Below are 17691 nucleotides of genomic sequence, written 5' to 3' on the forward strand. Positions count from 1 at the left end.
GACATGTCTAACCCATGGTATATGTTTGAGAAACATCTACTGAAGAACACATGCACGAATAGTAAAGGAATGAATGAATCTACCACAGAGCAGTTTGCAATTTCCATGCTTATTTTCTTCCTGCTGATTTAGTTTATGTTGTGCAGTCCCAAAGAGACAAACTACTAACCCTTTATCTGTAAGCTGCATTGCAGCTAACAAGGTGTTTTACATCTGCTGCTACAGTGCATTCTTTCAGCAGCCTTCTCCAATCCATCAGGTTGGCAATGCAGGGAGGGAGATGGCTAATGTTCAGGATCTGGGATGGCACCCAGGTGTTGCTTAAATACCCTGCATTTTGGAACCATACCGTGCGCAGTGAATGCTCTGAGCTCTGTTTACCAACGACTTCATGTTCATTTCTATTCCTTCTCTAGGAGGAGCCATCAGATTTGACTCTCCTGGGTTCCCCTCAGCTCCCTGGCTTCCACCTCCACTGTTACAACCCAACCCTAGCAAGAGCCAGGTTGCCATTGGCTAAAACTAGACACAAATAAGATTTTACCCCTACTTTTCCCGCTGGGATTGCTGATGTTCATGTCTTGGGAGGGAGAAGACAAGGGATGGCCTTTGCCTGACTTTGAAGGACTCAAGTTCCATGTCCAGTCCTGTCATATCAGGTCTTACATGCGTTCAGTGTTCACAGCTGCTTCTCAGTCATTCTTCCATGCTGTGCTCTGAATCTCTGTGTCACCTTCCATCACAAAGACTTGCTTTCCTCTGTGTTTGTTCTATGTAAACTCTATGAATCAAGGCTGCTCACCTCCAAATGGAGTGCTGTGCTCCAGCAGCTCGAAATGGTGACAGCAAACCCGATGTCTTACCTGCAGAGGAAACATACTATGGATACCTAAACAAAGATGTTTAAATGTAAATTGCCTTGTCACTCTGTGTTTGGTAGCTATGATAACACTGGCACCCAGCATAGGCAAAGGAGGGCTGGAGTAAAACCCTGCTCCAAGTCCATATGCACACAGTCGCATATAAGTTGAATCTTTGTGTTTGCACAGATTTAAGATAAACGTCCGTTCACACTAATTGCCTTCCCTGAGAGCTCAGTGCCTCACTTCGGTGCATTTTCACAAGCCATCGTCTAAAGATGTGTCAGAACGCAGTATACCTCTAACAGATCAGTCTTCCCAACAGTCCTTTGAGGTAGGCGCTATCATCTCCAGCTGGCCTAAGAGCCTCATGTCTGAGGCATCTACTTCCCAAAGCCCCACAGCTATCCGTCGTGGAGTTGGAGGTGAGTTCCAGGAGATCCTCATGTCCTTCCACCAGGACTCCCCTGCCTCAGCTCCACATCTCCCCCTGCAAGGAGGAAGACCACTCCAAAGACTTAGAAGAGATTTCCCATGGGAAAAGCTCTTTAACATCCCCAAACCAGGGGTGGGAGGCATGGTTCAAGTGGTAAGGCACCTGCCTAGCAAGTGTGAAGGATTGAGGCTCATTCCTAGCGCCACCAAAACCAAAAACAACCATTCAACGTAACTGGCTATTTTTCTTTTAGATTATGGCGAAAGAATCCACAATAAGCCCAGAAGATTTACTAACAAGTCATTTTGTTTTGACCAAGTCCACACTCTTTGCCTTTGAGAAGATGCTCAAAAATGTCTATTTTGCTTTAGTATAGCAAAGGAGACGATATGGGTTGGCTGCATTCTGCAAAAGAGTTTGGTATTATTTGATTGATTTAATTCCATGTTTTGTGATTAGCAAGTTAGGTTAACGAATGCATCAAATGGAGTAATCTGTTTCTCAAGATCATGTATTCTTGATTAATTCAGTTAGCAAATACCACCCCATCTGAAACCAGGTATATCTGGCAGATGGAATGAAAGTAGTAAACGAACTGTACCAATAGTGCAGCAGGCTGGAGAATGTAGCTGCCGGAGTTATTTTTGGGCAGTTCAGCAGATTTCTCCTTTCCATAATAAGTGAATTTTCTCCACAGAATTTTAAATTTAACTGATTTTTTCCCTCAACAAAATAAGAGTTATTCCAGAAAAGAATGTTTACTAACTCTTTACCATAAGTTACTTTTATGATCAAACTTCAAAGGAGAGAAAAATATTCAAAGTTCTATCTAATATCCCACTGTTATTATTACAAATACATTAAAGTAAAAAACTAACCTAACTAGAGGTTAGGTGTGTGGGTTCAGTGGTCAAAAACTTGCCTGGCAAGTATAAAAGGCCCCAAGTTCAAACTCTAGTACTGCCAAAAACAAAGTTTAAAAGTTTACCTAATCTATGTAAAAAAAAAAAAAAAAGATTGAAAAGTCTTTGAGTTTATTTTCTCCTAAATTAACAGATGATGGCAAGTCACCAGTGGGAAAGCATCTGTAATCTGTAAAAAGCTGAGGCTTTCTGCAAGGATGGACATTCAACCCACTTTCACTGGGTAAGGGTGCCATCTTAGTCTTGAGCAATGATATGGAATAGGACTGTACTATGAGAGGCAATTTTCCTTCAAGCAAAATGCCCACATGTATTTTAACAAGGGCAGTGTTATCTACCCAGGAGAGATGCTCCTAATGCACTTGTAAGTGAGTAATGAAAGGTCTGGGGATGGAAGGCTCCATGTGGCTTTGGGTATGGACTGCTGATGGTGTGAATCGTCCTCTGGGAACACAGCATCTGAGTCGCTCCTACACCTGTTTCTCCCTAGCTTGGTGCACTTGGGCAAGACTGTCCATTTTTTTCAACTCTAAATGGAAATGCCAACACCTCCTCAGAATTTTGTGAGACTATCAAAAAAGAATGAATCTCCTCCAGAATAGATTTAATCAGTGTATCCTCTCATTAAATATACTAATTGTCTTCTCTGAACAATCAACCTGTCCCTTGCAGGTCTCCTATCCTGTCCCCTGCAGGTCCCTGGCACCTGTAGCTAGGTGCAGGTGTGGCAGCCAAACTTCCTTTTGGAAGGGGCTCACAAGTTGCTTTGAGGTCTTGTGCACCTGTGGCATTAGGCAGGGGTCAGCAGATGACCTTCTTTACGGGGGTTTCTTCCTTGCTCAATTCTTTCTCAACCCCCAACATCACCTGTAATGAAGAAGGTGACCCTATTCTGTCCAGCAGTGCTGTGGAAATCTTGATTATCCTATGAGAGTCTGAACGAGCGAGCAGGTTCTACGTATTGTTAGAACGTCTAAACAGAGTAAATTCACTTGGTATCAGTTCACTCAGTATCGAGGTGAAGTGCTGATTAATAAACCAAATGTGAACATTCTGCTTAAAAACATTCCCTCTCATATGATGAAATCACTCCTCAAGTCTAAGACTGCACACTCACCAGTGGGTGTGGGCTGAGTGCTCGCCCTTACAGAAAGCCTCACTGAACTCCACATGGACAGAGGACTCAACCACTGGGCCTGGTGGTTAGGGCTTCTGCCTTACCTGTTCTTATTGGGATGGTGCCCAACTAAATGGATAAGAGGAATCACTGGAGGGAGGATGGAGGAACTTCAGGAGGCCCTCTTTCCCATGTGGTGGAGGGCTGGTACACCTCTGCCTGGAGCCCGGAGCAGGCTCATTTCTAGAGATTATTTCCTGCTTTTGCTGTTGGGAGCAAACCAGGAAGTGAGCAAACCCAGTGCTATGACCACTTCTTACTCTCTCTCTCTTCACCTTGCCTTTATCTTCTGGTTGCAGAGGGAGGATGGAGAAAGGAAAAAGAACAAGGGAAGCCCTCCTGAGAGGGGTCAATCATTTCTACTACTGTCCCAGGGTCACCTCTATCCAAGAGAAGGAAGGAGCCTCCCTGCAGCTCACCTTTGCCGAGCCTGCTATTCACCTGAGGCTGTCCATGTCTCAGTCTGATCCCTGGACTATAATGTAGAGCATCTACCATAGCTCCCCTCACCGTGAGTTTTCTTTCAGCAGATTCAGTTAGTAGTGACTAACCACATCCAAGAAATGGAATATATAGAGTTTTACAAGCAAACATTCATAGTGTCTGGTGGCAGTTGTTGTGTTTTATTAGGTGCTGTGGTTGCTTATCACTTACCAGACCTATCACGTACAAGTTAAGCCTTAGCACAGGTATGTATGCCCAAGGAAAAATGGAGTCCACATAGAATCTAGTATTTTACCAGGTTTCAGGCACTTTCTGGGGTACTGAAAGGTGCTCCACGAAGATCAAGGGTGGTCAGGAAACCTGGCGTCACAATTCCTGCGATCATTTCCTGAAGCGTGTCACTGGCGACTCCTTCCACGGATACTTCCCGAGAGGAAGCTGTGCCGGCCTCACTCCTACAGGTGGACACTGCATTGGCTCGTGTGCTCTTCATGAGGAGGGGAAATGAATCCTAGACAGGACTGACTCTGAACTCGACTGGGGTGCAGAATCAGGAGCAGCTGCAAACAGTCAGAAGTCCTGCTCACTACAGGGCTCTGCAAGTCACCTTCACATCAGCAATAAACCAAGGATATAGATTTAAAAAAAAAAAATAAGGCAGATATCTGACCTAAAAGACCTGAAAAGGAAATCTATGAGTTGTAGGCCTTTTGTTAGTGGCTATATGAACCAATTTGATTTGATAATTGGAAGAACATTTTTCTTTCTGACCAAGCAATACAGATGCATTGAAACTAGCCCTAGGTGCTGTTGAATGCAAACAGGAGAGCAGAAAATACTGGTTACCTGGCAGCTTCACTTTGGCAACCCCACAGGAATTTGGAGAAACAGAGTTCTATTGTCCATGACTTGTGCCCCCTAAAGACTTGAACTCCTGGTATTTAAAAACAAAAGGTACTAAGCATTCTACATTTTAAGTTCTCTCCTGGCAAAATAGAGAAGAATTCTTCTACACGATTGAGCCAAGAACGGCTTTCCACCATATGAAGGGGGTATTTGATGGTGACTTTTTGAAAACACAGGATCCAAATTACCTTTGAAAAATAAGGAAAACAGCCATCAAATCTGTCATTATGCTGCAAACCAAAAATCTGTGGTTCCTGGCATCTGTGTCCCCCATTTCCTCCTCCCGTGAGTGCCTGTACAGCCCTGGATGGTTCCAGAAAGCACTGAAGCATGTATTTTCCAGCATTACAGAAAGCTCATCTTATGGCAAGTTATCTCCCACTGCAGCCCTAACCCAGAGATTCTGAGCACTGCTTGAGTGACTAAATTGGCCATAGACTTTCCCTCACACCCCTAATATTATTGCAGAGTTTCATTATCCTATGAGTGATTGCTGGCGGAGAAGCCTCGGCTACCCATAGCCACACTGTGCCATGCCCATGATGTTTTCTGCTTTTGCATGAAAGGGAGGGGAAAAAAAGGAAAGAAAGCTCCTCTTCGCTTCATTGGCACTCCGTTTGAGGCAAAACATGGCCCCACTGCTGCATGATACATTATGCATCAGCAAACTGCTGCCTCAGCCATGCGTTGGCCGCACAGCACCCTTTCTTGAGCTCTTGGAAGCCCAGTCCAGTGTGGAGCTCGATGGGCCTGTTCTGGAAGAGAGACAGTGCTAAATGGGAAGGAGAAATGCCAACGGTGCTGCGAGGGGCTGTGTGTCCTCCGCAGCACGGAAGAGAAATGTGCACAGTATGCCCTTCTCATTGCAGTGAGGCGCACGGGGCTGGCGGATTTTCTAGCTCAGGAGGAAAGGAGAGACACCAGGTTGGGTAAAAGGCATCAGGCTGCTGAGGTTTTTGTGTCCAACTTAGGAAGGCATGAGCAGAGTCTGGGAAGGTCATTTGTGCTCATTTCCTTTAGAAGCAAGTTACAGGTCAGCCCTCTTAGCCATATGCCCGCTAAGCAATCCAGAACCCTCAGAGGAACTCCAGTGAGCTCTGGCAGGGATAGTTCAATCAGAAAATGTCTTCATTGTAATACAACAGAGAACATGATAAATCACAGAAAAGTAAAACCTCTGGCCTGGGGAAACTTGTCCTGTATTGTTATTGCTAAATAATCAGAGAACAGAAATATTACCGAAATGTTGTCATACTCACACTAAGCTCTTCCAAAACGGTCTTCATAATGGTCACTCTGACCTCTGAAAAATAACTTATTGCAGTCACTGATGTACACCATGCTCTAGTTCTTCATCAAATACGGAGTTGACAATTTTTATACACAGGGGCATTGATTCAGTAATCCAACGAAGGGCGTCCATACTGTACCGTAAGAGCCAAGATTACAGACATGTTAAGTTTGAGCTGAGATGGTATTTTTCATTTCTTTCTGGACTTATTTCTTCCGATGCTGCAATTTATAACCTATTTTGGAAAACTAACATTATAGTAAGCGTTTTTTTGCAAAACATAGGCAAAATGGGATGCTCTATAGTAATCTCTACACCATGGTTGTAAAATTAAGTGAAGAAAAATGAATGCGTTAGCAAAATTCAGCTGTCAAGCATCAGAAAATAGCCTTTAATAAGTGGACAGATAGAGATGTCCACTAATGTTCTTGTCACATCATTAACTCTCTTTACTTGCAATATTCAGTTGATACATGATGAAAATTCTCAGAGAGGCGACACATTTAAGTGAATAACGAAGAGAGAAAAGAAGTAATATTAAGTATGTTTATTACTTAGATTTATAAATCACAAAATATTCTTATTTGATAGCTTTATATATTCTTCTTGTAGAACTAACTACTGATGAGCTGATTAGTATATTGTCCTATATGCTGGACTCTAAGGTCATTTGGAGTAGAGAAAACACACACTTTCTTCACTGTAGTTTCTCTTCACATGATCATTTATTTTTTTTATTGCATTTTTATCTGCTACCTACTGGTATGGTAATCCATACTTGGTACCACTTTACCATCCGATATTGAATTGTTCCTTTTTCCGGATTTAAGTTGCAGATGAGTAAAAAAGTTCAGAGCTGTCTGTGGCTTCTTCCTCACATTTCTTCATGGTCCATCTTCAAAGTGGTGGTGCGAACAAGTCTTAAAATAGGTGAATTAATAAACACATGTGCATTTGCTGAACCCCTGCAGAGCCATGCCAGTGACAAGTGACATTTCACAGGAACTCAGCTTCTTCTGAAGTGGTGGAATGGAAAACTACCTGTACTGTCCTCTTTTTCCCTGCCAAGGTCACAGACGAGTCTGCTTGAATAAGCCGGTATAGTCCCAGATCAGCAAGGGGCCCGGGTAACTGTGGTGACCAAAGCATGAAACCTGCAATGTGAACTGAAACACACAGGTTCTTGTGGCTGGCATTGCATAAAGCCATGGAGAGGCTGAAGTTGTTTGTTATTTGATATCACCCAGAACCTCTTCTGTCTCACTTGGATCCCATACCAGGCTGGCTCCTCTCCATTTCAGCTCAGTCCCTACCACTTGGTGTCTTCGTGATGCCCAGGAATTCCAGGGAGGCTCTTCTGACCACCTTGTTGTGTTTATGTTATTTGGAGAAAAAAATTATACTAGAACAGTAGCTATATTCTCCACTTGAGAAAAAATCTTCAGAGACTTCAATCAAGCAGTAGCAACTCCATTTTAAGTATGCAAGTTCGTTCAGTATTTGGTTCAAATGTATTCTGCTTCATTTTTTCCATTCTTTATAATCCATCTGCTCCAGGAAAATGGTCCACTCATTCATCTACCCATCCATCCATTCATTCATTCATTCATCCAAAAGAATCTGTGCTCATTAAAGATGCCAGAGACGAAGTGTAACTAGAACTAACCAAAGATGGAGATTTCTTGGGTCCTTCATTCAAGAGCAGTAATGACTATTAAATCTTTCTTGGAAGATGGAAATGTTTTTGCTTCATAGTTGTCTGAAATAGATGCTAAATATGGCACCCCAAGAAGATGAACTGGTATACCAGTGGCTCAAGATCAATGCTCTGACCTCAATGGATGCTGACCCTGGCAACACCCCACAATAAGCTTTCGATAAACAGGTTTGATGAGCCATTCATGAAGTATGTCACCTACCTGGTAGGTTATACCCTCTTCTGTCATGAGTATCTGGATTTCTGTAAAGTTCCTTCCATCTATATGGCAGGATGAAGCTGAAATCTCTCCTCCTATTGACCAGCATCAGCTAGAGTGCTTTGTGAGTAGGACGTTCATTCTGCCCAGTTGGAACCATCTTCCTGTGAGCGCTGGGGGGTACGTGGTGGTTGGCAAAACAGTTCTCACTCTCCTCCTCCCCTCCCCTTTCCCAGCAGTTCCATTGGCTCCAGGTAGAACAGCCAAGCTTCCCTGTTTGATTTAATAGATAGTTAAAAATCAACTCTAAATATAGTGGAGTGTAACTGTGTAATGATATGTTTATGTTCAGTGAGGGGGAAAAAAAGGAAGTGAAAAGAGCAACAGTTAACAGTGTCACCTCCTGTTGTGCCCAAACTGTGAGAGGCAGAAACTTGATACAGGATGAATAAAATTAAATAGCTGGTCCTTCACTGCAAATTTGTTTCTCCAATCTTGAGCTGCTTTGGCTTCTGGAACTTGAGATATCAATTGTCACACTCTTCAGGAGAGATAGCTGGACCCCTGCAGAAGGCTTGACTCTGGCTGGACCACTTCCCTGGCCTATCTTCATGGTGCAATTGCCGTTCTACTATGATGAGGCCATGAGGCCTTTGGAGTGCAAGTTTGGGCAAACAAGATTTAGGTTCCTTGTCTTGGCCAGACAGTCCTATGCCATTGAATAAAGATTGTGTTAGATTTTGGTGCCTTAAGATCCTTAGAGCTGCCACAATGAGTGTCCAGGATGCATGCACAAGTCCTTCCATCCTGGACAATATACTTAGGATGCTTCTGTTGGCAATTATTGGAGTTTGGATAATGTCTCTTTCTTTAGTCCATGAGGGGTGAAAATGTACTGTACATGAACCAAAACTGTGTTCTAGGTAGAACACCAAGAATACTGTTTTACTCCCAAACAAATCTATCTTATTATAGATACCAAGGAATTTGTGGCTCTTTGGTGATGATAGTCTTAGTAGTTTTACTCAGTCTCCTCCTCTACCTCTGTCTTTCTACATCTTTGCTTCTTCTTTATGCCATATCCTCTATTTACTCTCACCCTGGGGTTTCTAATGCTCACACTCATTTTCTCCTTTTCACTTCCTGTTGGAGATTCCCAGAGCTCCACATTTTGAAATTGTCTAATTTTTATTACTATTTACCACGTTGGGAAGATCTCTTAGAACAAGACAGCCTTTAACATCTTCTACATACAAAGCCTTCCCCATTGACACCAGCAGAAAGTATGCTCTTTCCTTTCCTCAATTTCATTCATCCAAATATTTTACTTAATACTAAAAATTCCCCCTGAGTATTTAATGCACCTCTTAAACGCAACACGCACAAAATGGAGCTCCTAACTGCCTTTCCCAGACGGCTCCTCGCTTCTGTCATCCACAGCTTCCATCGTCCACAGCTCCGTCTCTCAGGTTGTGGAGGTAGAAGCTTAGAAGGAGTCACCCACGCATCCTCCCGCCTGGCACGCATCCATCTGTCTGCATCCCTTACTTCCAGATGATGTCCAGACCTGTGACCGCCATCACCTCCCCTGACACTGTACACGGACAGAAGCTCCTCCCACTTCTACCACATACTGAAATATCCTTGGTGTGAGAATCATTCCAAAAATGGCCGAACTCTCCGCCTCTCCCTGCATCCACGAATTTTGCAATGTGTCTTTAGGACATGTCAGTCAGTTCTGGCTGCTATGAGTTCTCGTGGGCTGGGTGAATCAAGGACCTGGGAGGTTTGGCATCTGGTGAGGGCTCTGTTCCCAGAGATCATAACTTCTGTCTGTGTCCTCACAGGACAGGAGCAGTGGAAAAGACAAACAGGGCTTTTCAGTTCCTTTAGTAGGAACATTAATTCTCCATTACCTCCCGTTGCCTGGGGAGTCAAATTTCAACATTTGAATTGTGGTGACAAAAAGTAGTCGTCTAGACCATAGCAAGAGAGAGATAAAGTTTACTTTCCTCTAAGGAACAATTGAACCAAGCCTACAACTTGCCTAAAAATGGCTTTAGTGCAGATTCTGAGCCTACCCTTCATTCCAGATTTTGTCCCAATCTTGCCATTGTGTGTGAGGGCACTAGGCGGTCAGAGGAGAACCCAGTTCTGGGACCTTCTAGACCATCCTCTGCTACCACATGCACATGTAGCAAACCTTCCCAACATCATCCCAGATTCCTGTGTGGCCTACACCTAACAGTCCTATGCTGCTGGCTTGAAGAGCAAAGGTGAGTGCTTATTGTTACATGCCACTGCGTTTTAGGGTGGCTTGTTGTTCTCCGATAGCTGGTCTTTTTGCTTCTGCACTTCTAGGTAGCAAACTCTCTTTCCTACCCCAGCATTTCTTGCCTCTCATCCCTGATTTGTAGGTTATTTTTTCAGTCTTTTCATTCTCTTACCAAATACACAATTTAGAAAATCACTCATAATACATTTCGGTAAAGTCTGGTGGGGCAGGAAATCTTACCAGTATTGCTCCTGGATACATCCTAAAAGTTATTTGTTAAGTGAATGAAGAGAAAACTGAACATGAAATTGGCTCATTAGAACCCCAAAACTCATATTTCTCTGCTTGTGATACATTCTTAATATCCTACATGTTATTTCCTTGCAGCTTTCCATCTTTAACTTCCATTTGTTTAACTACATTTATGCTCCCAATTCTGCACAAATTGACACTTGGTATATAATTTTTCTCTAATATAGAACATACTATATCGTAGCTGTATGGAACTCTAGGTTCAAATTTTACCTACTTCTGAATTTAAAATAAAACATTCCAGTTGTTACAAACATCTCCTCTAAATCTTTACAATATTCAAATGAAAATGTTCCCTAATTTTTCTCATTGTTTGTTTCTAATTTGTGTGATACTTCTTTTGTCAAGTAGAAATGAAACTCCTGGTGTGCTTCCGTGTCTCCTGGGGACCCAGAGATGAGGGGCGTTGATCTCAGTACATCCCATGCCCAAGGTGGAGGGCCAGGAAATAGCCTTCAGAGGAAAACTCACAACAGGAAGTGCCATTGCTAGAAGGACTCATCACTAAATTTTCATCAAAAATTTATTGAAATACAAAAGCTATTTAATTAGTAAGTTCAGAGTGCTCAATAGATTGAATTATGGGGCAAACTGCTCATGAACTCTAAGAAGGACAAAGACAAAATTACATTTTAGGCCACGTAATGAGTAGTACAGGGATAAAGATGAGGGATATATGGGGGGTTCATTCCATGTCAAGGAAAAAAATATTCCCTCACTTTGGGGACTTCAAGATCAGAAGTATCTCCAGTGTGAAATAACTCACACAGATAAAGCAGTAAACAAGATCGGGACACAACCGAATCCAGAACAAAAGACAAAATAATCTTGTGACAATCAAACCACTTCTGGAGCATTCTGTTTAATTATGGGTGTCACATGTTAAGATGATACAAACTAGAGCACACAGAGATAGAGATGGAGAACAGTGGACTGCTATGCAAATGGAGCCACTGGTACACTAGTGAGAGGGGTTGGGGAAATACTGTCTGGAGAAGAGAGATAAGGGCAATTTTGAAAATTATCTGAAGGACAAGAGAACTTAATCTAGGGGCCTACCAGGGAACATCTAGAGCATTGTAGATGGTAGAAGAGGGAAGCATCTCTGCCTTCAAAAGAAGGACTCACCAACCTTCTACACTTGTGAACCAAACAGCCTCAAACAGACACAAGCACTTCCACAGTGCAAGTCCATTCTGAGGAAAATGAAGGCTGGGGCCTGGAAGCTCATAGTGAATTGCAGTGGGGATTTCTAGAGTGTGAGGAGATATTGGGAAAAGGTGAACCAAACCCTTAAGTTCCTCCTCCCATTTAGAGAATCTGGACATTTTGGTGGGACTATTTAGAAGAAAACCTCATTAAAGATGATTCCAAAGCTTGTGAACATTTTGGGCTACACTATAGTTACAGGGAAAAGGTCAAATCTAGTTTCAATATGTGCTGAAAAAGGAATTTAGTGACATGGTAGAATCATTAGTGGAGCGTGTGCCAGTTCCATGATCCTAATTCTCATCAAAGTTGACCAGTGTGACTCTCAGGTTTCTCACATGGAAACCAGAAGAGATTATTGATTTATCTTTATGGTGTTGCTGTGAATTCTGAGTCAGTTCACAGAGGTATGGTCATTACACGCAGCTCAGAGACTTCGTTGCATATACCCATGTAAGCTTACAAGTTTTAGGCAGCTGTTGCAGGGAAAAGATCTGTCTGAACTTGAATAGGAAGTTTTCAAGCTCTATAGATGCATTTCAGTTTAAGCCCAGGTGAGTCCTGTGTAATAGTAAATCTACATGGATTTATCATTAGATGAAAGATTGGATCCCCAAAGATGCAGGTTACTAAATCAATGCCAACCCAGACAGCATTGTTAATGACAAGACTGGGTCTTCAAGCCCTGGTCTGTGTCATCAAAAGATCAAAACAGGTGCAAGTTATCATAATTAAATTGAGTATGAGGAGAAATCCAGTTCTGTATTGATTCAAAGAAAGTGCCAAAGCTCTGAAATATGAAGATTTTGTGTAACAGCTTGATCTGCCTTGATTTTAGAAAGATGAATATGGGTTAGCGTCCTAGTGTGGTGTCCATGAAAAACAGCTTTAGAAAACACAGCTTCAAAAATAAATGATATAAATAAAAATATAAAGAAATAAACAATAGAGGATATAGATAGATAGATAGATAGATAGATAGATAGATAGATAGATAGATAGATAGATAGATAGATAGATAGATAGATAGATAGATAGATAGATAGCTTCTGCTTTATACTGGTGGGGCTGCATGTTTAATACTGGGCATTCCAATTGAAAATTATTTTGACCATGACGTGCAATGTGAGCTCTCATTGACAAGGGTAGTGTAAGGTAAGCCTGAAATCACTTGCATGACAAATGGAATGGAGAAAGCCATTCAGCACAAAGGACATCCTCAAAGCACAAAGTTGCTGATGTACATCTCCACACCCACATTAAACAACACACCCTCCATGCCCAGCTTGTTGTCAAGTTGTTCTTTTCAGGTATGCACATTTTTAAAGCAAGCTTTATGGTTTACTACTGGTTTTCTAAGAGCAATGATTTGAACATGGGACACACACACACACACACACACACACACACACACACACACACACACACACACACACATTGTTCTCTTCTAAAATTATCTGTGGTTTTTCAAAGGTCCATCTTAACCTAGATTTGAGAAGGAAGAGCCTTACAAATAGAAGATAACCTGCAGAAATATAGCCCTGCCTTTTCTGAAGGAAGCCTTCTACATTGTTATTCACAGCAGTTAAAACCCATTCCAGAAGAGGGGCTTTGATCTACATTTGCATATCTAAAGGTCCTTTGGGTGGTTTTCTAGTACAAAGAAAGGCTGCATCAAAGATAAATACAGGCCTCCACCTGGTCAGAAGCTTAAAACTGCTTACAAATGTTCAAAACAGTTTCTATCTGTTCTTTCATCTAGGGTTCAAAAATGGTGAGGTTCATTCTCAGCCAGGGCCACCTTGCCAGCTGTACCCAGTGTGGAGGAGCAGAGGGTGGACAAGCAGGAAGCACACACTCTGACTTCTGCTACCAGTGACTTCATGGCCCTGCCTCCCTGGGCCTTCAACAGCAACTCATTCTCCTGTATGTTGTGGGGCTTGGCCTGGTGGCTTGATCTTTGGAAGAGAAGTGGCATACACAAGACAGAGGGACCTGAAAGTCACCCCTCCGCCTATCTTCCAAACTGAAGGCTGTAGTCTACTAGGAGAGGGGAAGCAAAAAGTGGCTGAAACTAGGCAGGAAGAGCACCTTCAAGGACAAATCCGCATATTACTAACACGCCTTCAAGAGGTCCTTTTTAGCTGAAACTTTCTGATGACTGCAGAGCTTCTGCATGGCAAAGGACATAGCTAGCATGAAAAATAGAAAGTCCACAGATTGAGAGAAAATCATCACTAGCTATGCATCAGACAAGGGCCACATACCGGAAATATACTTAAAGCTCAAAAACTTAACCCCTCTAAAACAAATCCTCAAAGAAACAACAACCTCATTAATAAGTGGGCTAAAGACTTAAAGAGAGACTTCTCCAAATAAAAAATAAGAATCTCCAATAGACTCATGAAGATATGCTCAACATCTCTGGCCATAAAAGAAGTGCAAATCAAAACAACATTGAGATTCTACCTCATTTCAGTTAGAATGGCCATTATCAAGACAATTAATAAGAACAAAAGCTGGTAGAGATGTGGCCAAAAGGGAATGCTACTACACAGTCGGTGGGAATGTAAACTTGTTCAGCCACTCTGGAAAGCAGTATGGAGGTTCCTCAAAAGACTAAATATAAAGCTCCCTTATGACCCAGCAATCTCATTCCTGTGCATTAATACCATTGATCCACAAACAAGACCACACTAAAGCTACCAGCACAACCATATTCCTTGCAGCATTATTTATCATAGTGAGATCTGAGTATGCTCAGAAACATTCTTTTCCACTATACTAACTTTTCAAACATGTCCTCCAGGAGTTTACACTAGTGTGTCCACCATCTTGCCTTCTTCAACGTTAACTTTAAACAGAGTGCTAAGCCATGTGTCTGTCACTATGTACTTCCCTATGCAGACATGTGTATGTGCCCCACAGACAATCTTACAATGTCCCTTTTTCTGGAAAGAATTCCAGTGCTCTCCTAACTTGCATCTTTCTCTGTCCTCTTATTTCTCAGCTGTGCTTGTTTTGCGTTTTGCATTCTTCAAGATGCCCATCATTGAACTTGGTTACAGAATGAAAGAGGACCTCAAAGATCTGAAGGGATGGCTTAGAAGAGGGGATGGCATCAGTCTTGGGAAAGCTGAGGTCCAGGGTGAAACATCCAGAAGAAATATGGGGCTGGAGTTTCGGGGAACAGTTTCAACGATCCAGTGGTTGATTCTTTGCTTTTGGTGCCTCCAGCCATCAAATTTCCTGAATGGGCTGGCCTCCTTAATACCAGCCTCCTCTCAAATTAAGAAACCTCATAGGAACGCAATGTAGTTGACAATGTAGTTGGTAAAAGCCACAGGATATTGTGTGTGTGTGTGTGTGTGTGTGTGTGTGTGTGTGTGTGTGTGTGTGTGTGTGCAGGGAGGGGGTTTTAACATGTCTAGATCTCTCCTGTATCCCATAAGGATGCCCCTGGAATGCACAAAAGATCATTCTGTATTTGTGGTGATTGAACATGAATGTTTCCCAAAGCAGAAATGTACAGTTTTCTTTCTCAACTCAAGCTCAATTCCCCTTTATTTTGACTACATCTATATGATAACATTTTTCCACTTTGAAACTCCCCAAACATGGAATTGCTTTTGAGTGGCTTCATTGAGGTTTTGAAAGCTTTTTCTTTTTCTTATGGTCATGCTGTTCTCCAAATCTCCTGGGCCTATTAGAGCTCCTGTGTTCACACCATCACTGACTCTCCCAGAAACTGCTTAGCCTGATTCCCATAATTATACATACAGTGGTCATGAATAGTGACAGAGAAAATGAGTTTGGACATCAGCCAAGAAATAGCCATTGTTTAGTTAGAGAATGACACCAACATCCCTATTTATTTCACTCAGCCTATCATTCTTCTCATTACAGGATGCCAAAGCACTTTGATATTTAGTATCTCATTTTGTAAGGGCAAGTAGTGTAGAATATTGACTGCATTGAATAGATGAGAAAACCAAGGCTGACGTAGGTAAAGACAGGCAATCTAGAACATACATGAAGTTGGGGTGGAAATAGAAAGTCTGCCTCTCTTAGCCCTTTTGCTCTATTCTGCAGCTTGAAGCACTGAGAACAAAAAAAATGATGTTGGAGTGATTTTAACAGTGCTGAGTTTGTAAAGCATTTTACTAGGTGCTTTCCACAGGTGGTATCAGCCCATCTTCACCAAATCACTGGTGTGCTGTTATAACTATTTTAGCAATGAGGAGAATTAACTCAGAGAAGGAAACACACACATGACCACCTGAAGGGCACATTGTAGAGTTAGGATCCAGATTAAACAGTAGCTGATCCTGTGCTTTGCCCTGTGAGGCAGCCAAGTTCAATGTCCCAGCAAGTCATGTAGAAGGAGTATGGGTATGTGACGCACTCCTCTCCTCCTGGGGACAGCCTGGGCAGAAGCCCCAGGGAAAATAGGGCCTACCCTGGCATCCATCCAGCTCTAACAAATGCAGACCCCAGGGGCGGTGCTTAGAGATAATAAGCACAATCGTCCCTATTTCCTCTTTTGGAGGACTGCAAGAACAAGGTCTTGTAAAGAGTTTTCACCTAGAGCATCAAGATAAGCCCGAAGAACCAGTCACTCCTGAGACATGGGGCAGCGTAGATTATGTCTGTTCTCAGCTGACCACATTCAAGGTAGCTCCTGCTGAATGGCATATTTATCTGAAAGTACTCAGGGGCACACACACAGTGTTCTTGACATTGGGGTACTGGTTGTGATTAATTAGGTAGAAAGGAGTCTTGATCTCTCCTACACACACACACTTTCTCTCTCTCTTCTCCCACACACTGTAACATGTCACTTTCTTCCCAGTGGCTTCTGGGTTGCCACTGTACCAACTCTGCAATTCACAGAATCTTGCCTTGAATCCAGCAGGGATACCTAGCACAGACAGGGAAGAGGTGGGGGTTGGGGACCGCCACATTTCACCATTTCCAGCTAGATGAAGAGCAAACAAAGAGATAATTATAAACTGTTTCTCTTATTGTTGCACTTGCATTAGACATGTGCATCTCTCCCTCTCTCCCTCACTCCCTCGCTCTGCTCTCTCTCGCTCTCTCTCTTTTTTTCCCCTCCACAGAAAAGTAATTCTGTTGTGGAGATGGGACCAGGTGCAGGGGGTGACCTCACACACACCAAATCGGGAGCTGACATCCATCACACTTTGAAATTTTGGATTTCATCATTTCCTGATCTTTCTAAAGGGATCACAGCACCTGGCCCTCACAGCTGTAGTTCATTTAGAAAGCAATTTAAAAACCGAGAAAAAAGCAAATGACATCTTGCTGCCTCAGCCTTGTCATTAAGAATAGCAGAATGGCCTTCATTTATGAGGCACATGGCTAAGAATTAATATCTTTCAGGGCTTTCTCGAGTAGGGATTACAAAAGGTTTGAAAGACCACTAAATAATTAGTGCTATGACTGTGGCAAGCACAGAAATTTTTTTTAAAAAAAACAAGAAAGAAAGAGGCAAGAAATCCCTCCTTTTCATTCTACAGCAGGAATCAGAAATGACACTAACTTTAGTGTGTCCTAAATGTTGGGGCTCATCACCCACCATGACACCCTTTAGGAGCCAGATCTGTCTTCCCCTTCCTTTCTGGGGCCCACGCAGGCATTTCTGGTCCCCCTCTCCGAGTATACCTTTTTTGTCCAACACTGTCCAACAGTCAGAAGTAAAGTATCATGCTTCCCCAAATGTCTTGCTGTAATGACTTTTGCATGCTCCGAATAAAGACTACTTTGACATCTTCAAGGCACCCAACAAACAGGTCAGTCCCTTCAGAGGTTACTGGCCTAGTTAGCTGAGGATCCTAGGGACTTAGATCCTCAAGAAGAGAACCACTACAATGTGAAGAAATCACCATGGAAGGAGACAGGGGACCTAGGGTTTCCAATTT

Source organism: Dipodomys spectabilis, unplaced genomic scaffold (assembly GCF_019054845.1).
Source record: "Dipodomys spectabilis isolate Male_0828 unplaced genomic scaffold, ASM1905484v1 ptg000066l, whole genome shotgun sequence".
NCBI lineage: Eukaryota > Metazoa > Chordata > Mammalia > Rodentia > Heteromyidae > Dipodomys > Dipodomys spectabilis.